Source organism: Eurosta solidaginis, chromosome 5 (genome assembly GCF_040869045.1).
Source record: "Eurosta solidaginis isolate ZX-2024a chromosome 5, ASM4086904v1, whole genome shotgun sequence".
Classification (NCBI taxonomy): Eukaryota; Metazoa; Arthropoda; class Insecta; order Diptera; family Tephritidae; genus Eurosta; species Eurosta solidaginis.
In genome coordinates, this window is record NC_090323.1 from 319,774 (window position 1) to 334,230 (window position 14,457).

The window sequence follows — 14,457 nt, forward strand, 5'->3', positions numbered from 1 at the left end:
AATTCAAATATATAAAGATATCTGAAGAGATCTTTGGCAGGGTTGAAATAGCTAGAATATCAGCCAGTATGTTTAATTTCTCTTCAGCTTTTCTATCATAATAAAAATACAATAATTAATTTAAGGAAATTATTGCGCAATACGTCTAAAAACTCATCACATTTTACGACTCTTATGCAATATTAAAATTTTTTTCGGTCTTGGTATTGTGAAAAATAAAACAAAAGCAAGTCCTACGATAGTGGAATATATGGTATTAGTATTTTAGCCTCGGTATGGGACTCCTCATTTCTTTAATAATTCGCTTTAGTTTTAATAGTTTTTTTTTTACCTATTTCGTTGCCGTTTTTTATTTGAGCTGCTCACAGTCCCGTCTAATTTGGCTGTGGGAATTCACCACGTGCATTTAAGCACATGATCAATTTTTGTGTTTGCTTTGCATGAAAATGAAAAATATCACTTTAAAGAAAATTGCCTAGCGTTTTTTTATATTTTACTGGTTAATTTAGAAAAACTTGAAAACTGGCTGAAAAACAAAATGAATTCTTGTGCAATTCAACAAACTGGAAATTTTAAGGAAAATCAAAAGTTGCAAACTAAAAAAGGACTAAAAAATTATGTAAATGGTTGTAAATTTTCAATAATAAAACGTTGGCATGTAAAACAATACTGCCAGTCTTGATTTGGTAATGTGGTGTGATGGTAGCGTGCTCCGACTACCACACCGAAGATCCTGGGTTCAATCCCGGGCAAAGCAAAATCAAAATTGTAGAAACAAATTTTTTAAATTAGAAGACAATTTTTCTAAGGTTCGCTCCTCGGCAGTGTTTGGTAAGCACTACATATTTTTGCCATGAAAATCTCTCAGTGAAAACTCATCTGCCTTGCAGATGCCGTTCGGAGTCGGCATAAAACTAGTAGGTCCCGTCCTGAAAATCTCTCAGTGAAAACTCATCTGCCTTGCAGATGCCGTTCGGAGTCGGCATAAAACTAGTAGGTCCCGTCCCGCCAATTTGTAGGAAAAATTAACAAGGAGCATGACGCAAATTGGGAGAGAAGCTCGACCTAAAATCCCTTCGGAGGTTATCACGCCTTTCATTTTGTTTATGTGAGTACCCTGTGTTAAAATTAGATACATTAATTTCTAACTGACTTAACTCAACTGTACCCAAAAGGGACTAGAGGGAAACAGAATGTTGACAAAAGAGATCGATCACAGACCACTCTCTTTAGGGATTAATAGCACGATTTTTTGCAAGATAGGGACCTTAAAGAAAAACCGGTATGTTCAAATATCCCGGTATATAAACATTTTATTCGGATATCTGGACATAATAAATGGAGTACAACAGAATGGAAAGGGTTAACTATTTTGTGAATAGGCTTCGGCAACAAAGGCGCTACCGTGGTAAGTGTACTTGGCTCATGTGTTTTCAAGTTTTTTTTTTGTCTGAGGCCCTTTTGATCATGTACCCATTATCGAAGGAATTGAGTTAACGCTGTTTCTAGGAGTATCCTTGAAAATGTTTGTTCCCCACACCATTTAGCTATTATATTTACCTCTGTCATAAAGCGATGACATTGCATGCTATGGGATTATGGGGTTACACTGAGATGACAGCCCTTGATCGGGGAAAAAAATTCCGAGTCGCTCGGGTACCACACAGAATCGGTAAACGCTTTTGCCAAGACGCGCCCGGTAAACCTTGTTATCAATATAAAATATCCTACTCTTGCAAAAGCAGGAAGCACATGACCAATGGAGACATGAGTCCCCTGGCCCAACTTCGCTCTAGATACTGTAACAGGTTAAACTCTTACTTGTCCAGAGTCAACCCCGACATACGTAATGTATGTCCTACATGCGATCTGTCCCCACAGGACACCAACCATCTTTTCAGTTGTAATGTGGAACCTACGCCAACACGGAACTTTTTTTTTTTTTGGAATTCTTATTTTACACTAGAAATGCTCTTTTGGTGGAACTATGCAACACGTGCATGTTGTCGTTGGTGTTTAAACACCCCTTCCTCTATGCAATGAGTGCGATCACCTAGAATTCTCAACGAAATCCCCCAACGGTACTCCATATATAAGTTGGTCGTTTCACAGGGTTGGACCGTAGGGGCACTAGTGTTGAAAGGCGATGGTTCCACATTATATACAAATGATGGTTAGTGTTATGTGGGGACACATAATACGCAGGACATTACGCATGTCGAAGTTGACTGTGCATAAGTAAGATTTTAACCTGTTACAACGTCTAGAACGAAGTTTGGACAGAGTGGCGATTGTGTATTTAGAGGAAATGACAGCCCTTTGTCCGGAAAAAAATTCCAAGTATCTGCGGTACATGGGAAGAGGTGACTGTGTATCATTATTTATAGTGGAAAAGGGAGGATTTACATACATACGGTGTTGCACTCATGCATAATGATGGGTACTTCAGTTTGTGTAGCGGACCATTCGCATGTCGCAGGGAATTGATTGGCATGGCTCCGGGTCGTTGACGCCATACTACTGACATGGTAGAAAAGCCGGAAGGGCTAGAGTCCGTACGGGCTCGTGCATGGATATATAGTCACAAACGGTATTCTATATGACAGAAAGTCATATTTTTTACAAGTCCAAACATTTCGGGAGGTCAAAAAACGCGCAAAACACCTTTCTGCAATTGGCCGCCTTCGATCGCGCTTAGAAGAAATCCACACCGTTGTCGGGCAAAATCCTTTTGTACAATTTTTTTTTTTTTTTGTGTAGAAAAAATTTAGAACAATCACATGAAAGTTTCAATTTCTTTTGCAAATATCTCCTCATAAAAGTAAAATGGGTCCAAAACGTGTCTTTTGACACCTCGATATTTCTTTTTCTGTGGACTATGCAACTCGTAATTATGTCATGGCTCTACTGATTTTCTATCAGTCCATAATCTAACTTCAACAACCAAAAATGATTCTGACAACAATCCGACCCCATAAAAGTCCGGAATATTTCCACTAGTTCAGGAGGTGCAGTCAGTTTTTCTGATTTTCGTAACAACGCGTTTTTATGAATTGATCACTTATTTCGAAGTGCTATATATTCGAAACATTGTGAAAGCTAGATATGTATATAAAATAAATATTATGTTTTCCTAAAATTATTTTTAAATAGCTAAGTTAGCACATACATAAGTAAGACATTATCATATATGTACAAACATATATACATAACTTTAAACTTAATACTAAATATTGAAAAATATGCTGTAGTCGCCCAAAAATGTTTTTTTATATACATATGCATCATGTGTATGATACAAAGCAAATTCAAATTGAAAGTTAAGTACATATGTACATACATAAACATATTTTCATCACTGATAATATAAAATCGATTTTTCTTCTGACACCGTCGATTTTGAAATGATAATAAAGACAAGATCTGTAAGTTTTAAATCTCTCAGATTGTTGCTGAGATTTTAAAATTATAAATGATAGATATTAAAAACGATATTTTGAGTAACGCATAATGATATATGGGCGTAAAAGGTAAGTATAATTAGGTATCTTATGTACGAATTTGTTTAAAATTTTAACAGGAGTGTCATAACTAGGAATTACATGTTAATGTCAATCAAAGGAAAACATATATCTGGTATAGGCAGGTTAACGTCAATATCGATAAGAATTTGCATGTAAGCATTCATTGATTATTAAAAAAATAAATTTAATTTGTTGTGTAATGTATGCCCTGCCAAAATGAAGCGATCTAAAGATGCATGCAAATATTGATTAGTGCAGACACCTCGTGTAGTTGGAAACTGAAGAAAAACTTAAAATTATTTTAGATGCGGCAACATTTATCATATAAGAGAAATTCATATATTTTCATAAAGAAGATTTGAAGTCGAAGTACTGAAATGAAATATGATAACCTTATTGAAATGTGCAAAATTATCATACCGATCAGAACTATGATTAAAAAAAATTCAATTCTATTATATTTTGCTAGTAAACGATTATGTATGACATCGGTCGAATGGAATAAATTATGTATTCACTTGCTAATAGTGTATTTATCTATTTGCATATATATACATATATGTGGATGTGTATCAATTCATACATAAGATGCATTCATTATGAAAGAGTATTAACGGCTAAGGGTGCAGTCTTACTTCTAATCATAAATATTTATTGTGAAGATAATTTAAAAACTATGAATTATAAGAAAAAACAACTTTTTGTTGTATTAATCTAACAAACGAATAAACTTGAATATATAAAGTCTAGCATGTGTAACTGTTTTTCTAAATTCTGACTTGTTATTGATTGCCACGGCCAACAAGGAAGTCAAAGAGTTGATAAAGGCAATGCATAGATGTATAGCTTCACAGCTTCTTCAACCCAATTTTCGACTTTACTTGGTATGCGCGTCAAAGTGTGCCACAAATAAATTAATACTTGCAGCGATTTACCTCCGAGGAGATTTAGGCCGAGCTTCTCTTTCAAATTTCGTCGTGCTCCTAATTAACTTTTCCTAAAAATATAGGTCCCGATGTTTTATGCCGACTCCGAACGCATATGCAAAGCAGATGAATTTTTCACTGAGAAGCTTTTCATGGCAGAAATACACTCGGAGTGTTTCTTTGCCCGGCTGTGTGGTAGGGCTGATAAACAAATATGATTGTACATATACTTTTTCTCAACAAACCTCATTAGCGGAAAATACCCTACAGACTTTTGCAAGCAACTTTGTTTAGGACAATATGGGCCTAAAGCTTATTTCGATACTGCGATTTTAAGGGGAACTAGATTTTATATATATTTTTTAAAGTCCTAAACATGAAAATTAAACTATTTTTCAAAGTCGCCAGTTCGAAATCGGTATTGGGCGCCTAGATTTTCAAGCAGAGTTGATCTATGTATTCAATGCCCATAAATCTACAAGTTGTACACATACTCGGCAGGAGAGGATCTGGCGAACTCAAGCTTGTGGTGGTAGAAGGGGGTGGAATGAGTTTGAAGGTTCGACGTGGTAATATCATATCGTTCCCAAAATCTTCTGACCAATACTTATTAATTTATATTTTTTATTAATATATTTTCGATGCGTACCATATCTATATCCCGCAAAGGACTATCCATATCGATAACACTCCTCGAAAGATTTGGAGAGTGTTTTCATCGATACTACAACAACAGCAATATCATCTTTAAAAAGAGTTAGACACTGTGCACATTACTAAAATAATTAATAATTAATTACCGACTATTTCGCCGGTGCCATGGAAAAGTAACACCTTTTGAATCAACACCAGGCATGCAAACCGGCACCTTTTATTACGAACCATTTAGGCAAAAGTTCATGAGCCAGTTTCTCGGTAGTTCTGAACCGCAGTAGCTGTTTAATACTAAGGGGTACAGATAGTAGAAAAAATACCTTATGTATATTTCCTTAAACTCCTGTAAGGGCCTGTGTCAACCGGCACAAAAACCTTTGGATTGAAATTTTTTACAGATATGAGGTGAGTATAATTTCTCAATTCAGCAGATTAGATAGTACCCTATGTTCGTAGATTTAGAAAATCTGAAACATCTTTTTAAAACATTGGATATATATCTGTGGTCACAAGCAATAATCGCCTAAGTCCTATTCTTTTACATAACCACTGATATATATTGTATGCGCCGTTTAAAACAAATTTTATATTTCGTAACGGACGCGGCAATATTTCTCAAAGAATAACCCGCTGTGACAGTGAAAATATACACTTTGCGAGATATACCTAAAGTTACAGGTCTAGTCGAGTGTACTAAAACTGCACACCTGCAATTTCGAATATACCCTCAAAATCTGGAGTAAAGGGCCAAAGACCAGTATTTCATAGATGGCGAAATAAACTGACATTTTACTTTACATATCGCCGGCGTTCAAGCAAGTCACTGAGTCCATTTCAGCATTTTTGAGTTAATGACAGTCAATATGCTCAAAAACATTTTCGACAGGCAAACCTTATGAAGTCCACATTAGCATGAACAGCTAATTCCATACCTAGGATTTAATCATCAAGTCAGACACGAACTTTTTCATGACAGGCAAAAATCATTTTCAGCGATTCAGCGATTTTTGGAGAAAGTCGACAATATGTTTGTTTTTCGAATATAAGTTTAAAATCTAAGAATATGAGCAGATTTATGTGCTTCTAACCATGCAAAACTGATAGATTTATTGACGGAAATATGTGAGAAACAGTACGACATAAACTAACAATTTGAATTTGAGTTGAAGCCGTAAATAATTTTGTGTTGAAAAATTCACAAACATAAATCCATTAAAATTTTACTGAGATATTTTTCAAACTTTGTTGACCTAAATTGGAAACCTCTCAATTTACTAATACATTTTTAAATTTTATTCGGTTTAAAATATAAACTTAACTGAGCAATATCCCTAAACTAGCACACCCGGCAGACGTTGTTCTGCCCTACATCTTAATAAGCGATTTCTGTCTAACTCTGCCTCCCCCTCTTATATTTTTCGTAATCCTTTTATTCACTCCTCCCTCCGTCTTTTTCGATTCATCTATCTCTATTTCGTCTCACTCTATCTCTTTCTCAGTCTTCTTCTCCTTCCCTCTTTTCTCTTTTCTCAAGTTCTTCTCATTCTTCTTCATCCCTTATTGCCAGTCCCAGAGGGTGGTATGTATTTTGTTCCAGTCCTATTCCGAGTCCCAGTCCCACTATTCCGAGTCCCAATCCCATTCCAGTCCCAGTCCGTCTCTGGTCTAGTTCCCGGAAAAAAGTATCGTAAATAGTAATACAGGCAAATTAATACGCCAAATTTCAGGCAAATCGAATAGGACGTACATATGTATATAGGTATGTGGGTATTACTAATTCATGTGTTTATTTCGGCTTCGCATGCTTATTAATCAGTTTTGCCAGGTTGATGCGCCTAAATCGAATATGACAATGGAAATTACTTTAAAGCTCTCAGCAACAGCTTTCATTTCGTATCCATATTACACACAAATTTTTGGGGTATCCGGGTCCACGTTATGGCCTATATCTCGAGACCCTAGTCACCCAGCGATATAAAAATTACTCTGTACTAAAGCACTCATCAACAGCTTCAATTTGATACCCATAATGTAAAAACACACCCTATTGTTACCCTGATCCTCGTTTTTGCCTATATCTCGTGACCCTCGTCACCAATAGGTATTAAAACTACCAATTCAATTTGATACCCATAATGTAAAAACACTATCTAGGCGTTCACGGGCCCACGTTTTGGCCTATATCTCGAGAACCTAGTCACCAAGAAAGCATTGTATCGGGGTATCCGGGTCCACGTTTTTGGCCTATATCTCGAGATCCAAGTCACCAATAGGTATGAAAACTACCCTGTACTAAAGCACTTATCAGCAGCTTTCATTTGATATCCATATTGTATAAACACATTCTAGGGTGCCCGGGTCCACGTTTAAGCCTATATCTCGAGACCCTAGTCACCCAGCGATATAAAAATTACTCTGCACTAAAGCACTCATCAACAGCTCAATTTTATACCCATAATGTAAAAGCACTATCTAGGCGTTCACGGGCTCACGTTTTGGCCTATATCTCGAGACCCTATTCACCCAGAAAACATTGTCTCGGTGTATCCGGGTCCACGTTTTGGCAATTATCTCGAGACCCAAGTCACCCAGCGGTATAAAAAATAATCTGTAGTAAAGCACACATCAACAGCTTCAATTTGATACCCATAATGTAAAAACACACCCTATTGTTACACGGATCCCCTTTTTTGCCTATATCTCGAAACCCTAGTCAGCAACAGGTATTAAAACTACCCTTTACAAAAGCACTCATCAACAGCTTCAATTTGATACCCATAATGTAAAAACACTATCTAGGCGTTCACGGGCCCATGTTTTGGCCTATATCTCGAGACCCTAGTCACCCGGAAAACATTGTACCGGGGTATCTGGGTCCACGCTTTGGCCTATAGCTCGAGACCCAAGTCACCAATAGATATGAAAACTACCCTGTACTAAAGCACTCAACAGCTTTTATTTGATATCCATATTGTATAAACACATTCTAGGGGAGCCCGGGTCCACGCTTTGACCTATATCTCGAGACCCTAGTCACCCAGCGATATAAAAATTACTCTGCACTAAAGCACACATCAACAGCTTCAATTTGATACCCATAAAGTAAAAACACACCCTATTGTTACCCCGATCCACGTTTTTTCCTATATCTCGAGACCCTAGTCACCAATAGGTATGAAAACTACCCTGTACGAAAGTACCCATCAACAGCTTTCATTTGATATCTATATTGTATAAACACATTCTAGGGGTGCCCGGGTCCACGTTTTGGCCTATATCTCGAGACCCTAGGCACCAATAAGTATGAAAACTACTCTGTACTAAAGCACTTACCAACAGCTTTCATTTGATATCCATATTGTATAAAAACATTCTAGGGGTGTCCGGGTCCACGTTTTGGCCTATATCTCGAGACCCTAATCACCCAGTGGTTCGAAAAACACCCAGTATCAAAGCACTCATAAACAGCTTCCATTTGATACCCATATTGTACAAACACATCCCAGGAGTACCCACGTCCACGTTTTGATCTCAAGACCCTAGCCAGAACGGGATAAAAAGTATCCTATGCCCGTTCCCTGGTCCTAAGCTACCTATCCACCAATTTTCAGCCAAATCGGTTCATCCGTTCTTAACTTATGCGTAGTGTAACTAGCACGACTTTCTTTTATATATATAGATTATTTAAAAAAAACCCAAAAAGTTGTAAAAAATAAAAAAATTTTGTAGAAACTCCTGGGTTTGGAAAAAATAACCAAAAAGATGCAAAAATCTGAAAATAGAAATTTCTGGTTTCAAAACAAAATCCGAAAGTTTAAACTTACTGCTTGTATTTTGAAACAAAGAATTTTATAAGTAAAAAGTGGTGCAAGTCAGATACCCTTTTCTACATACGAAGTGTTGTGATGTGTGAGAACTCAGTAAGTATTACTGCAATAAGAGGCACGCCGGATCGAAACCAAGATCGATCAATGACGGAAAAAAATTTTCACTCAAACGTTAGCAATGCAACTGTCAACCTATTTCAAAAAATTATAATAAGATATGCACTCAATGAGTACTATTCGTGGCTAGTTCACATATGTCATTAATCCGATCCATCTTTTCAGAGCTATTGTGATTAAAAAATGACTTTCGGTCATGGATCGTAAAACGTTATACGGGGCCAGCGGACAGGGGCTCGATCTTTTTTTACTGCAAGTGTAGGCTTCTCTAGTTCAAATTTGAAGCTTATTTCTGCGCACTCGTTTTCATGAAGGCCGGTATAATCTAGATTTTTAACGAAATTTGGCTCGGTCATATATGTAACACAAAAAGTTTAAGATTTAGGCTGTGTATGGATATGTACGATATAAAAGCTCATAGATATTCTGGGAGACAGTCACGCATTACAGGTTTAGTGGCTACCTACGAACTGGCGCTAATCGGATGCAAAGCGGGTTAGTTGGTAATTAACAGCGTTTAAGTCTAAGCTATATGAATTTAAGTTCGTTAATCAATGGAAGTGACTATTTTAGATCCACTTACGATTAAACCAGTTAAGAACGCAAAGAGGGGGAATTGTAGTTTCATAAATTAAAAGTAACAGTTGAAATCACTGCGAGGGGAAAGAAGTACGGAACTAGTTCGGCTAGCTGCAGGGGTGGGTATACCTAAGCAAACGTAAATATGTAAAGACATGAAAACATAAACAAAAGCATTTCAAAATTACTTTCACTACACGAATAGTTCATGAGTTCATTGGCTGCAGCTATAAATTTTCCCTGTTGCAATAAACTGGTGCCAAACACTGGACTTCACTTTCATTTAGACAAAAAACAGCTATGTTTATGTGTATGCACTTATTTTTGTATGTGCTATCGCAGTAACTTGGGGATATTGCTCCATATACATATTGAGACTAGTGTGACCATATACATATATGAACCTTACTGTGCAAAACAAAAGCAATAAAGTCATAACAAACATGTATATATTTTATGCTAACTAAGGCCCGGTTTTTCAGTTTGAGTTTAAACTTTTGTTAAAGTTGACTATAGTTTAAACTTGCCATTTTTTTTCGATAAGATAAAGTTTTGCTGATCTTTTCAGCTTAAGCGCCGAAGTGGCAGGGTTAAACTCTGGCCAATTTTAACTGGAGTTTAAACACGCACTGAAAAACCGGGCATTATTCACATATACGATTTTTATAGTCATAAGATGGTACACTCTTTATAAAATTTTTACGAACTGAAAGTACTTACAAGTAAATACAATAACAAAAATAAGCAATTTAACTAGTATGGAAGCGTGCAAAACAAAAGCAACAAACTACTATTTCGAAAACGGATCATCCATCATTTTTCAATAGTTAATAACAACTCCAAGTAATTGGGCTAAGACTAGTGATTTATGTATATCTCTAGGAATGGCTTTTTCTTGCTTCATAAGCTTTAACTGACATCAATTAGTTTCAAAGGGATTCAAGCCTATAACTGCTGCATTGAATGACAAATTACTTGTATACTTATGCCCGTTGAGTCTTAAGTGATAAGTTATGAGATGTGTTCCGGGTTGTGCGCTTGACTAGAAATCGTCACAAATACCCAGTACCAATGAAATATTTTAACAAAAATCCTAAGAGGAGATCTTTTTTTTATGACGACCTTACAGGAAGTACAATAAAGACCAAAGATGTTGGTTTTGTGGTGGAAACGAGGATTCGCCGGGATCCGAGTTCAGGTGAGTTTTCCAGGAGCATGCGCTCCTGATTAAAGTGATAAGAAAAGAATTGCCCCTTCGCTCAGAATCTCACGGAATTTTGAGGTGTCCATTGTGGATAGATTCTTTGGGAAACACAGAATTCGTATACTGACCCTGACTCAAAGGGTTTGGTTCACTGATGGTTGGAAATTGATGACAGAAGAATTGGAGCTGTCATCTCTGGGCCGAACTTCAAGAAATGGAGGCGTATAGGATGCCATTGGATGGCAGAAACCATGCAATAGAAGATTGCGGTATATAATGCCTACGAAGATGCTTATCCTATTCCTATTATGTCGGACAGCAGTTAAATCTATACGATACACAAATCGCTTACTTTTCATAAACGCCGGCTCACATTCTCTGTGAATGCGTCGCTCTTACAAGGTAGAGTCTCTCCTATCTAGGTGACGTGACTCTTAATCGCTTAGCGATATGGAATAAAAAGCTTGAAGAGGTACTTAAATACATTAAAAGCCTCCAAATATAGACTGGAAAGTCAAGCATAATACATCTAATAATATCAGTAATAATAATGTGCCCCTGATTATGCAAACTTTTCTACGAGAAGCTACAAAGGGCATACGACGGTTATTAAAGTTTAAAGTTTAAGTTAAAAAATGAACTGAGTGTCACACCTAAATTATAGGAAAAAAGTGAATTCTTAGTATATATTTTTTTAACATTATCGCAGGATTGGGAATTAAATCGGTATATTTTATGGTTCTGTCGAGTGCCATGAAAGTTTTATAGCCATTTTATTTTGTTCTTTTAGGTAGGGCCACAACGTTTCATGCCTTAGTACTGTGTATACGCTGGGCGCTAGTTATCTCGTGCGTAGGTAGTGATGGGATAAGTGTTATACAACTAGATATTTGGTTTAAGTCCGTACGAGACATGTTGGTGGTAAATCAAGTTTCGGGTTTCTTTTGTTTTTGTTGGAACTAGTTCTTGGACCTTTAACAGGTCATTTCTTCAAAAGGTTGCCAGTTCTATTACTTATAAAAATTTATTTTAGATGAAAATAAACTTATCAGCGCAGTGGAATATAAGCATCGGATGATATTTTAGTAGAACAACTACTGTGGAGAGAGGTTTACAAAATATTTACCAAACGTCTCGTTGGTACTAAGTCTCAAGAACACATTCAATATCAAACGTTTTTTACATTCGTCGTACAGTTCATACGCAATTTGAAAAATAAAATATTTCTGTTTACGATTGGCTGTTGGTGATAAATAACATATAATACAAAGCGCTATAACTTCCAAAGAGATATAAAGCCGAGCTTATCTTCTCTTAAAATTTGCGCCGTGCTCCTTTTATTTTCCCTACAATTTGGCGGGACTAGACCTATATTTCCAATGAGAAGCTTTTACGGCAGAAATACACTCGGAGTGTTAGGAAAACTTTTATGTAATTGAAGAAACTTGTTTCTAATTTTTTGATCTTCGGCGTGGTAGGCGGAGCACGCTACCACCACACCACGGCGGCCACCGAATGTAAGTGACAGAGAACTGAAAATGAGGTTAGCGCACTGAAGTGCTTCTTTAGTAGCCACTATATTAAAAATATGGTTATATCGAAATTTCTATATAGGCTATGCAATAGAGAACCAGCCCAATTCTAAACGAAAATTCCGTGCGAGTTTCTTTCCCTTCTCCCATTCCTCGTATTCTAAATAAAAATTCCTTGTGAGTTTTTTCACTTCTCCCTTTCCTCCTATTCTGAACAATGTTCGAAAAATCGGAAACCGGTTATGGGAGAAAAGTAAGTATTATGAATGTGAGGGAGACGGAGATTTCTCTGCCATTTCATAGGAGTTTCTTCACTTGTTAAATTAAAGGGAATGCATCAAAATAGTTAAAGGAAATTGGTTCTTTTAAGAAAGAACATTTATGTGTACAAATAAATGATGCTAAAATATGTATATACATTCTACCACAATATTCTCACTGTTAATACAACAACAACTACAACCACAATATTTTTTATTTTAAGTCGAAAAGTATATCATAAGCAACGGTAGAGCTCTTGGTATACATATTTGATGCAGCCATCCAGAAATTGCGCAAGGATTTTTTAATAAGGCTTAAATAGATTTTGGCATATGACGAAGGACGAATTCAACTCAACTTGGCCGCCAGAAAATTGCTTTGCTGAATGAAAGCAGGCAACTCCGGCAGATTTGTGTTATGCGGCCGTCTTCTTCTTATTTTCCGCTGTTGATGTTGTTGTGGCACCAAGTCATTACTCATTTCAGTGAATACCACATGAAATGCAATAAATACTGTGGATTGTTTATATTTTATTTCTAAATTTCCAACAAATTTGCAGCAATAATTAAACTTTTCAATTTTTTAAACAAAAGAAGAAATGTGCAACGAAATTTCAATTGACAAAACAGCTGACTTCGAAAATTCGAAATTCCTATTCCCCAATTATTGTTCTCCCTAAGAGAAGAGAATTGGAGGAATTTTTCCGCGGGAATAAAAAAATCCGCGAGAACAAAATTCCGCGAGAATATTTAGAATTGGTCTGTAAGTATTGCCAACAAGTGCTTCTTTGTTGTTGTTGTTGTTACGGAGATGACTCCTTAAACCCCTGGGCGGTGTTGGCTCATCACTCAGATACCTGTTGGGATGCCCAGGTTTCTGGGTATTCAACAGGAACTGTTTGGTTAGCATCTCATTTCTCTCCCTGATGGGGAGTATTCGTGCCTCATTATATAGATGGTGCTCTGGAGACATAAGAAGACAGCCCGTTGCGATTCTGAGAGCAGTATTTTGGCAGGCCTGTAGCTTCTTCCAGTGAGTAGTTTTAAGGCTTGGCGACCATATAGGGGACGCGTAGCATGCAATCGGCTGTCGATTGCTTTGTAAGTAGTAATGAGCGTTTCTTTATCTTTTCCCCAAGTACTGCCAGCAAGAGATTTGAGGATTTTATTACGGCTCTGGATTTTCGGTACAATTGCGGCTGCATACTCACCAAAATGTAGATCCTGATCGAACGTCATACCCAAGATTTTGGGGTGTAGGACAGTCGGTAGCGTAGTGCCATCGACGTGGATGTTCAAAATGGTCGACATTTGGGACGTCCAAGTTGTAAATAAAGTCTCGGATGATTTAGTCGGTGATAATAGTCGATGATAATAATTTTCGCGAGGCGAAAAAACTGGAGAGATCAGGAAGGTAGCCGTTTATTCTGTTGCAAAGCTCATCGATCTGTGGGCCCGGGCCTGTGGCCATTAATGTGCAGTCATCGGCGTAAGAAACGATAGTAACTCCTTCCGGTGGCGAAGGTAGTTTTGATATGTAGAAATTAAACAAAAATGGGGATAGGACACCACCCTGTGGCACCCCTTGTTTAATTCTTCTTGGCTTTGATGTTTCGTTTCTGAATTGCCTGCCGACCACCCAGATAATTTGCGGTCCACCTATTAAGACATGGAGGAAGGTTAGACCCTTCCAGGTCTTGCAGTAACGTGCCATGGTTGACCGTATCAAAAGCTTTTGATAGGTCAAGCGCAACGAGTACTGTTCTATGGTGCGGCTTCTGATTTAAACCACAATTTATCTGGGTGCTAATGGCATTTAGCGCGGTGGTGGTGC